We start from the raw sequence: 9040 nt of genomic DNA on the forward strand, positions 1-9040 counted from the left end.
CTGTAGCATAAGAAGGTCATTCTCTCCTCCCACAAGGCATCGTTGAAGCTCCTGACGCAGTTGGTCCCTCTGACGCTGAAACTGGGGCCCACTTAATCCGTGTACATTCCATAAAATGATCCTCATCGGGAGCGAGAGAGAACTGATGCTGCCGCAGCAGCTAACCGTGCTATCTTCGAGGCTAGCTTGGATGGGGAGTAATTTGCATCCGAGCGTGCTCGAGATAGACGCGACTACAAAGGGTGCCTAGCCCAAGCCCAAGTAGATCGAGCCGTGTCACTCTGATTAGGGGCTGTTGCAAAAAATTGCCGTGCTTGGCAATGCCTTGGTCGACACGTATGCCAAATGTGGTGCGGGATGTCATCTTTTGAAACGCACGATTTGCACGATATGCCTGACAATGGCTGGACCAGCAAGCTCTGGGCTATTTTCAGCACGTGCTTGAGGAGCTTACTATTTGGGAAAGGCGTTAACTGATTGCGGAATATGCACAACAGGAGCAGGGACAGAAAGCTCTAGGCTGTTTTCAGCGGATGCAAAGCTAGGGCCTACACGTGCATGTTCAAGGCATGTGGCTCTACGCAAGATGTTGATATGGGCTTAGAAATTCACTCTGATATTGTTAGTTAAGGGCTGTTGCGAAAAATTGTCGTGCTTGGCAATGACTTGGTTGATACGTATGCCAAACGTGGTGCACTTTAGAAAGCACAAAACTTGGCTAAGGAGCTTCCTGTCCCTAATGCCGACTCTTGGAGTGCATTGATTGCGGGATATGTGCAACAAGAGCAGGGCCAGAAAGCTGGGCCAGAAAGCTCTAGCCGATTTTCAACGGATGCAAAGTGAGGGCCTCTCTCCAAATGCAATCACATACGCGTGCATTTTGAAGGCATGTGGCTGTACGCAAGATGCAAATATGGGCTTGAAAATTCACTTTAATATTGTTAGTCAGGGACTATTGCAAAAAATTGCCATGCTTGGCAATGCCTTGGTCGATATGTATGCCAAATGTGGTGCGGGATGTTGTCATTTGGAACGCTATTATTGCAGGATATGCCCGACAAGGCCAGGAGCCTTGGAATATTTTCAGTAGGTGCTTGAGGAGCTTACTTTTTGGAACGGCATTAACTTGTTGCAGGATACGTACAATAGGAGCAGGGACAGAAAGTGGATGCGAAGTGAGGGCCTCTATCTAGGTGCAATCACCTACACAAGATGTTGATATGGGTTTAAAACTTCACTTTGATATTGTTAGTCAAGGGCTATTGCAAATTTTTTTTGTGCTTGGCCATGCCTTGGTCCATACGTATGCTAAATCTGCTGCACTTCAGAAAGCACAAAATGTGCCTGAGGAGCTTCCTGTCTTGGATGCCGTCTCTTGGAGTGCATTGATTGCGGGATACGCACAACAGGAGCAGGGCCAGAAAGCTCTTGGCTGTTTTCAGCGGATGCAAATCGAGGGCCTCTCTCTAGATGCAATCACATAAGCTTGCATCTTGAAGGCATGTGGCTGTATGCAACATGATGATATGGGCTTAAAAATTTCACGCTGATATTGTTAGTCAGGGGCTGTTGCAAAAAATTTCCGTGCTTGGCAATGCCTTGGTTGATATGTATGCCAAATGTGGTAGGAGATCTCGTCTTTTGAAACGCACTGATTGTAGGATACGCCCGACAAGGGCGTATCCTGCAACATGATGATATGAGCTTAAAAATTTCACGCTGATATTGTTAGTCAGGGGCTGTTGCAAAAAATTTCCGTGCTTAAAATTTCTGTGCTTGGCAATGCCTTGGTTGATATGTATGCCAAATGTGGTAGGAGATCTCGTCTTTTGAAACGCACTGACTGCAGGATATGCCCGACAAGGGAGATCTCGTCTTTTGAAACGCACTGATTGCAGGATACGCCTGACAAGGGCCGGGCCAGGATACGCCCCGACAAGGGCCGGGCCAGGAAGCTCTGGGCCGTTTTCAGCAGGTGCTTGAGGAGCCTACTATACAGAAAGGCGTTAACTGATTGCGGGATACGCACAACAGGAGCAGGGATAGAAAGCTCTAGGCTGTTTTTAGCGGTTGGAAAGTGAGGGCCTTTGTCCAAATCAAATCACCTATGCATGCATCTGAAGGCATGTGTATGGGCTTAAAATTCACTTTGACATTGTTAGTCAAGGGCTGTTGCAAAAAATTATCGTGCTTGTCCATGCCTTGATCGATACGTATGCTAAATGTGGTGCACTTTGGAAAGCACAAAACGTGGCCGAGGAGCTTCCTGTCCAGAATGCCGGTTCTTGGAGTGCATTGATTGCGGGATAGGAGCAGGGCCAGAAAGCTCTCAGTTGTTTTCAGCGGATGCAAAGCGAGGGCCTCTCTCCAAATGTGCGTCTTGAAGGCATGTTGTTGTATACAAGATGCAGATATGGGCTTAAAAATTCACTCTTGCACTGTTAGTCAGGGGTTGTTGCAAAAATCTGTCGTGCTTGGCAATGCCTTGGTCGATATGTATGCCCAATGTGGTGCTCTTGTGCAGGATGTTGTCTTTTGGAACGCCACTGATTGCAGGATATGCCCGACAAGGGCCGGGCCAAGAAGCTCTGGGCTGTTTTAGTCAGGTGCGAAGCGAGGGCATTTCTCTAGACGCTATCACTAACTTGTGCATCTTGAAGGCATGTTGCTCTATGTAAGATGCTCTTGAAAAGAGATGTCGTGCTTGGCATTGCCTTGGTTGATACGTATGCCGGATGTGTCGCTCTTCAAAAAGCAAAAAAATTGCTTGAGTCCTCGTCTTCTTTCGTTGATCGTGTTTAAAAATCTCTATGTCAAGCCTTCAACCTTACGTTTTCTCTTCACAGTTTGCCACCTTTGATATTTTTAACAAAAAAGTCAAATAAATTTTGACTCCTAGCTCATTAGCTAGTGGGTTTTAGCTCAGAAAATGGCAACCTTGAGATAAATGTTTATGGGGTATATTTTAACCCCTTCAAATTCTCAAGAGACCAAAAACCAAGTACAGATTCCCACATCAGTTAAGCACTTCCAAAAGGAGTTAAACTCCATGGAGAGTGAATTCATCTGTGTGTCTCTGGTATGTTTCTATGAATCAATACACACACTTGCACAAGAACATTTTCCCCTTTGAAAGATGTGAAGATGGCTTCACATCTTGAAGCATTATTTTACCGTTCTCTATTTTTGCATGGCAAGGCCCACATACACGCATGTTCTTCTGAAAGCATATATCTGTCTCGTGTGGTATGCAGATGATCAGACAAGCAATCGACAACTTTTCACAACGGCGACAAAGTAATACATGCTTTGAACCAGGGGCAATGTTTTGCCACAACCAATGCAAATTTGAGATATAGACACTTAAATTCTAAGATCTTCTAATTTAACTTCACAAAAAATTGATTGCTTGCGGATGATAAGCTTGTATCCCAACAAGAAGTTTAATGGACGTGTCCGCTGGTATCAACCCATCAGCTACGTCCTGGTTGCTTCCAAGCAGAATATTTCATCATGAGTTGAAGGTTTTGTGCCTCCTCCTGCATGCCAGCAGATGCATAGATATTACTCATTAACACATACATTACATCCATCTAATTGTACTGCACGCTCAAAGGCCAATCTTCCAAGCTCCACATTTCCCCATTTACGGCAAGCACTTAGAAAAGCAAACCAAACTGGAGCATGATCAGATGATGGCATCTCCTTAATAATTTTCATAGCTTTGTCAAAAAGCCTTGCACGTCCAAATAGATCAACCATGCAAGTGTAGTGCTCTTTGTCTGGTATAATTCCATATTTCTCCTTCATGCTATCAAAATACATTTGGCCCTCATCTACTAGACCTGAGTGGCTACATGCATTTAGAACACTAACAAAAGTGATTGCAGATGGGGAGATGCCCTCTTCTTGCATCCACTGAAAACAGTCCAGTGCTTCCTTGGCCAGCCCATATTGGGCATATCCTCCTATAAGAGCCGTCCAAGAGACTACGTCTGGAGAGAGACCCTCACTTCGCATGCGGTGAAAACAGCCCAGAGCTTCTTTCCCCTTCCCTTGTTGAACATACCCTGCAATCATCACATTCCAAGACACCACATCCCGGACACGAAGCTCATCAAGAACGTTTTGTGCTTTCGTGAGGTCGGCACATTTGGCATACATATATGTCAACCAAAGCACTACCTAGCATGACAATTTTTTTCAATAACCCTTGCATAGCAATTTCATCATGGAGTTTTTTACCCATGGCAATGTCTTGGATAATGCCACAAGCCTTCAAGGTGCAAGCATAGGTGATTTCATTTGGAGAGAGTCCATCACTTCGCATCTGTTGAAAACAGCCCAAAGCTTCCTTGCCCTGGTCCTGTTGGGAGTAACCTGCAAGTAATGCATTCCAAGTGACAACATCTCGAACAGGAAGCCCATCAAGAACATTTTGTGCTTTTGTGAGAGTGGCGCATTTGGCATACATGTCAACCAAAGCACCACCAAGCATGACACTTTTTCTCAACAACCCCTTAGTGATAATCTCATCATGAATTTTTTTGCCCATGTCAACATCTTTTGTAATGCCACATGCCTTCAAAATACAAGCATAGGTGATTTCATTTGGAGATAATCCGTCACTTCACATCCGCTGAAAACAGCCCAGAGCCTCTTGACCTTGGCCATGTTGGGCATAACCTGCAATCAATGCATTCCAAGAGACAACATCCCGGATAGAAAACTCGTCAAGAACTTCTTGCGCTTTTGTGAGGACGGCGCATTTGGCATACATGTCAATCAAAGCATTGCCAAGGATGACATGTTTCGATGATAAGCCTTGACTAGCAATCTCATCATGAATTTTTTTGCCCGCGTCAACGTCTTGCATAATGCCACAGGCCTTCAAGGTGCAAGCATAGGTGGTTGCATCTGGTGATAGGCCCTTACTTTGCATCCGCTTAAAATAGCAGAGAGCTTCTTGGCCCTTGCCCTATTGGGCATAACTTGCAATCAATGCATTCCAAGAGATAATATCCCGGACAGGTAGCTCATTACAAGCTTCTTGTGCTTTCGCAAGGACGCCGCATTTGGCGTACATGTCAATCAAAGCATTGCCAAGCATGACATGTTTTAATAATAGGCCCTGACTAGTAATCTTATTGTGAATTTTTTTGCCCATTTCTACATTTTGCATGATGCCACATACCTTTAAGGCACATGCATAGCTGATAGCATTAGGAGTGCAGTCCTCACTTTGCATCCCCTGAAAACAAATAAAAGCCTATTGACCCTGGCCCTGTTGGGCATAACCTGCAATCAATGCATTCCAAGAGACAACATCCCGGACAGGAAGTTTATTAAAAACTTCTTGAGCTTTCGCAAGGACACTGCATTTGGCGTACATGTCAATCAAAGCATTGCCAAGCATGACATGTTTTGATAGCAGGCCCTGACTAGCAATCTCATGATGAATTCTTTTGCCCATGTCAATACTTTTCATAATGCCACATGCTTTCAAGGTGCAAGCATAGGTGATAGTATTTGGAGAGAGGCCCTCACTTCGCATCCGCTGTAGACAGGCTAGTGCTTCCTTGCCACGCCCATGTTGGGCATATCCCGCAATTAGTGCATTCCAAGAGACTACATCCCGGACAGGAAGCTCATCAAGAACTTTTTGTGCTTTTGTGAGGGCACCGCATTTGGCATACATACTGACTACTGCATTCCCTAAGTATATGTTCTTCCGTAGTAACCCTCGATCGCAGACATCAGCATGGATCCTACTGCCTTGGTACAAATCCTTCTTCTGAGCACAGGCTTTTAGTGAGTCCATGAAAGAAAGACTCTTTAATTCCCAGTTCTCTTCCTCTTCATTGTGTATTGGATCCTGCTGCTTCATTCCTAATCTTGCCAGGGGATTTCCAGCTGCTCTGTGGACACGAAACAAGCGGTGCTTAAGGTTCATTCAAAGAACACGAGAGTGAGAAAATGCGTGCGTGTGTGTGTGTGTGTGTGAGAGAGAGAGAGAAGAGAAAACAAGTCGTCCCGCAGAGGCGGCCATAGCTTATCAGCACCATCCTATACGCGACGAAAAAACGGGAGGAGAGAAATTTTAACGTCGTCGTTTTTCAGGTGAACTGTACGAGGGCCTGCCTCAGGGTGGCCAACCTGCTGTGCTGCGTGGGCTTTTGTGATTGACTGCGCAAAAGGCCTTCAAGCCAAACCTTTCTTGGGCCTGTGTCACACACTGGCGGCGCCCATTCATGACATGGCACGTTTGAGGCGGGCGCCCATTTTCGGTGAAAAAATGTCCTAGTACCCAGTCAGACAAGGCAGACGGAAGTAATAGAAAAAGAATCGACACTGCTGGAAACTGACGAATCAGAGTTGCCCAAATGCTTCTTGGCTGTGCGTAGGTCGAGTGGGGGGGTTGCCCAACTGTGAGGGGTTGATGTCGATGACCTGGCACGCCAGCACATCACAAAGGGAGATGTCCTCTGGACGTATGTGATAGTGGAAAGCTATGGTAGCTGCTTGGATTGGTCCAACGAAGCATCAGAGAAAGGCGTCCGGAAGCGTCTAACATGGGCCTTGGTCCACCACCCTCGTCACTATATGGCACGTCCTTGGTCACGGGGATCTACGACGAGAAAGGGAAGCCTGAATCACAATGTGATCTTGGCCATCCGTCGTGTTAATGAAGTAAGGGTGAACTAGGATATGAATTTGCACGCCTTTTTAGAAAGATGCTTAGGCAATGATTGGAGACGAATTGGGGGTGAACTAGGGTTAAGTGAACCACGTTTCAAATATAGATTTGCACATAATCCAAGACGTATGTCTTACAAATTGTGAATAGAAAATAGGAGAAGAATCTTGGGAGATCCTTAGGGGTTTAAGTCTCTCTCTCTCTCTCTCTCTCTCTCTCTCTCTCTCTCTCTTTATTGGCACACACACACACCCACACAGCCAAGAAGAAGAGAGTTTTTACATCGTAGGAAACTATCCCTTGGGTGATAGAAAGGTTATACCATTTTCCCTCTTGAATAACAGGTCTTGAGTTCAACTCCTCGACTAGATCTTTAAGGTCTCTTGGGATAGTTTCCTACGACGTAAAAACTCTCTTCTTCTTCTCTCTCTCAACTAACTGTCTTGATATCCACGTATGGTGGTTCTTTACGACGGTGAGTCTCTCTCTCTCTCTCTCTCTCTCTCTCTCTCTCTCTCCATTAGGAGAAAGTTGGACTCACTTTTGGGCCTTTTAGTTCTAAAGAGAGAGTGGCGCTCGACCAATGAAGAAGAGGCTAACGTTATGTTGAAAATCGACATTTTGGAGTCAAGCTCTTTTAAAAAAAAAGGAGGAAATATTATTTTTGTTCATCAAATTGCACAATTTCACGCTTTCAAAGCATAAATGCCGTAAGTCGTACTAGTAACTCTGTACCGAGGAATTTCAGAACTTTCATTGAAGACTCTATCTAGTATCTTTGTTCTCGCCCAAATATGACTTTGAGAAGCTCTACTTCCCTCTTAAGACTTCTTCCCTTTTCCATATTTGCGCTAACCTTTCTGTGTATTCTAGTGCACACCATGACTACTTCTCGCAGGCCTAGCACTACCATTGACTCTGTTAGCATTTTTAACAGTTATACTACAGATGATCAAGAATGGATACCATCTCGAATAACTATCGGAAGTTGGGTTCTACTGCAAGCTAGGAGGAGGAAGAGGAGGCAACGCAATGATTTCGTGGAGGCTTTCAAGGGACAAGTTAAAGAGTTTAAAGTGTGTGCACAAAGCAAGCGGGTGAAGAGGTCCTCATACAATATGCTTTCCAGCATGCAGACTTAAGGTTGCAAACATCTCCTCCAAGTTTTCCAAGGCATCGACCCAACTGTAAGTTATTTTGAGCATCTCGCTTAGTGCTACTGTCCTCTCCCCCGGTTTGTGCCACTGGTCCCCTGTCCTCTCCCCCGTTGCTGCCACTGGTCCCTTGCCCTCTGCTCCCCTGCCCTCTGCTACGGTTGCCGCTACTTCTGCCTCTGGGGACGTGGTCTCGGGCATCCTTTCGTGTTGCTCCAAATCATGGGCCTCTTCCATGGCTTCCCATGCATCTTGCACCTGTGAAGCTTCCCTCTGTTCTTGCTCTTGCTGTCGACGTGTAGCCCATTCCTCTACTTCTGCAGCGTCCACATAATATTGATTTATTGCTTCTTGCATATTTCGAACGTCTTCTTGAGTCTGATTGTAGCGTTGCGTCATTTCGTTAACGCGAGCCTGTTCGAACTCCTCAGCTCTCGCCGCTTCCTCTCTTGTGCGTATGTTTACCGAGATTATAATATGTAGGATGGTCATTACAGAAAAATGTCGCACATCATTGGGGGTGTAGTTATGTAATGGAAGTACCTGTAGAAGCGTGATAAGGGAAAGTAAGTAAAGATGTTGCTTCATACAAATGTTGCAGCAAACAATGAAACAACATGATTACTTACGTTCGGTACATCCAAAATTTGACTGAGAAGCAACACGAAATTCAAACAAGTTCGCCAGCCACAGCTATATTCATCAATTTGCGTGGGCACGGTTACGCGTTCGTGTTGGATGGTATTTCATAGATCATGTTCTAACAAAACATGCTCTACACAACATACAAGTTTTTTCGCGGCACTACATATATAACCACTTGAGTCAGCAACACATTACAAAGAGACACTACTTCCAAATGTACCCAAATGCGCCTTACATTTTTACACGACCATGAAACTCCTTGCTTTGCCTGGAGTTTGCGTAGTAAACAATTTTAGCTTCAATGTCCACTGGGTTGAGTCCTTTGTTGCCGCGTCGCCATCGCCACCTTCTGGTTCTTGCTGTCAGCGGCCTGCGACATCAACATCCAACTTGGTGCCATTGGATATTGGAGAGACAGGTTCTTTCTCCCTGCCTCTCTCCCCTTCCTGTGTGCTGTTAACTGTGTCCGCACCGAAGCCACTGCGTTACGGGGTTAGAGCACAATCCAAGGGCCAAAGAGTGGTCATTAGGGTAAGATTAGAAG

General features: G+C 45.4%; 1 pseudogene; it reads right to left on the reverse strand.

Moving 5' to 3' along the window:
* Window positions 1-971: 971 nt before the first annotated feature.
* On the reverse strand, window positions 972-6206 carry LOC147458353 (pentatricopeptide repeat-containing protein At3g09040, mitochondrial-like; annotated as a pseudogene).
* Between the last annotated feature and the right edge of the window lie 2834 nt (window positions 6207-9040).

The sequence above is a fragment of the Adiantum capillus-veneris genome, chromosome 5, assembly GCF_014529385.1.
Source record: "Adiantum capillus-veneris isolate H3 chromosome 5, ASM1452938v2, whole genome shotgun sequence".
In the NCBI taxonomy this organism is placed as follows: Eukaryota; Viridiplantae; Streptophyta; class Polypodiopsida; order Polypodiales; family Pteridaceae; genus Adiantum; species Adiantum capillus-veneris.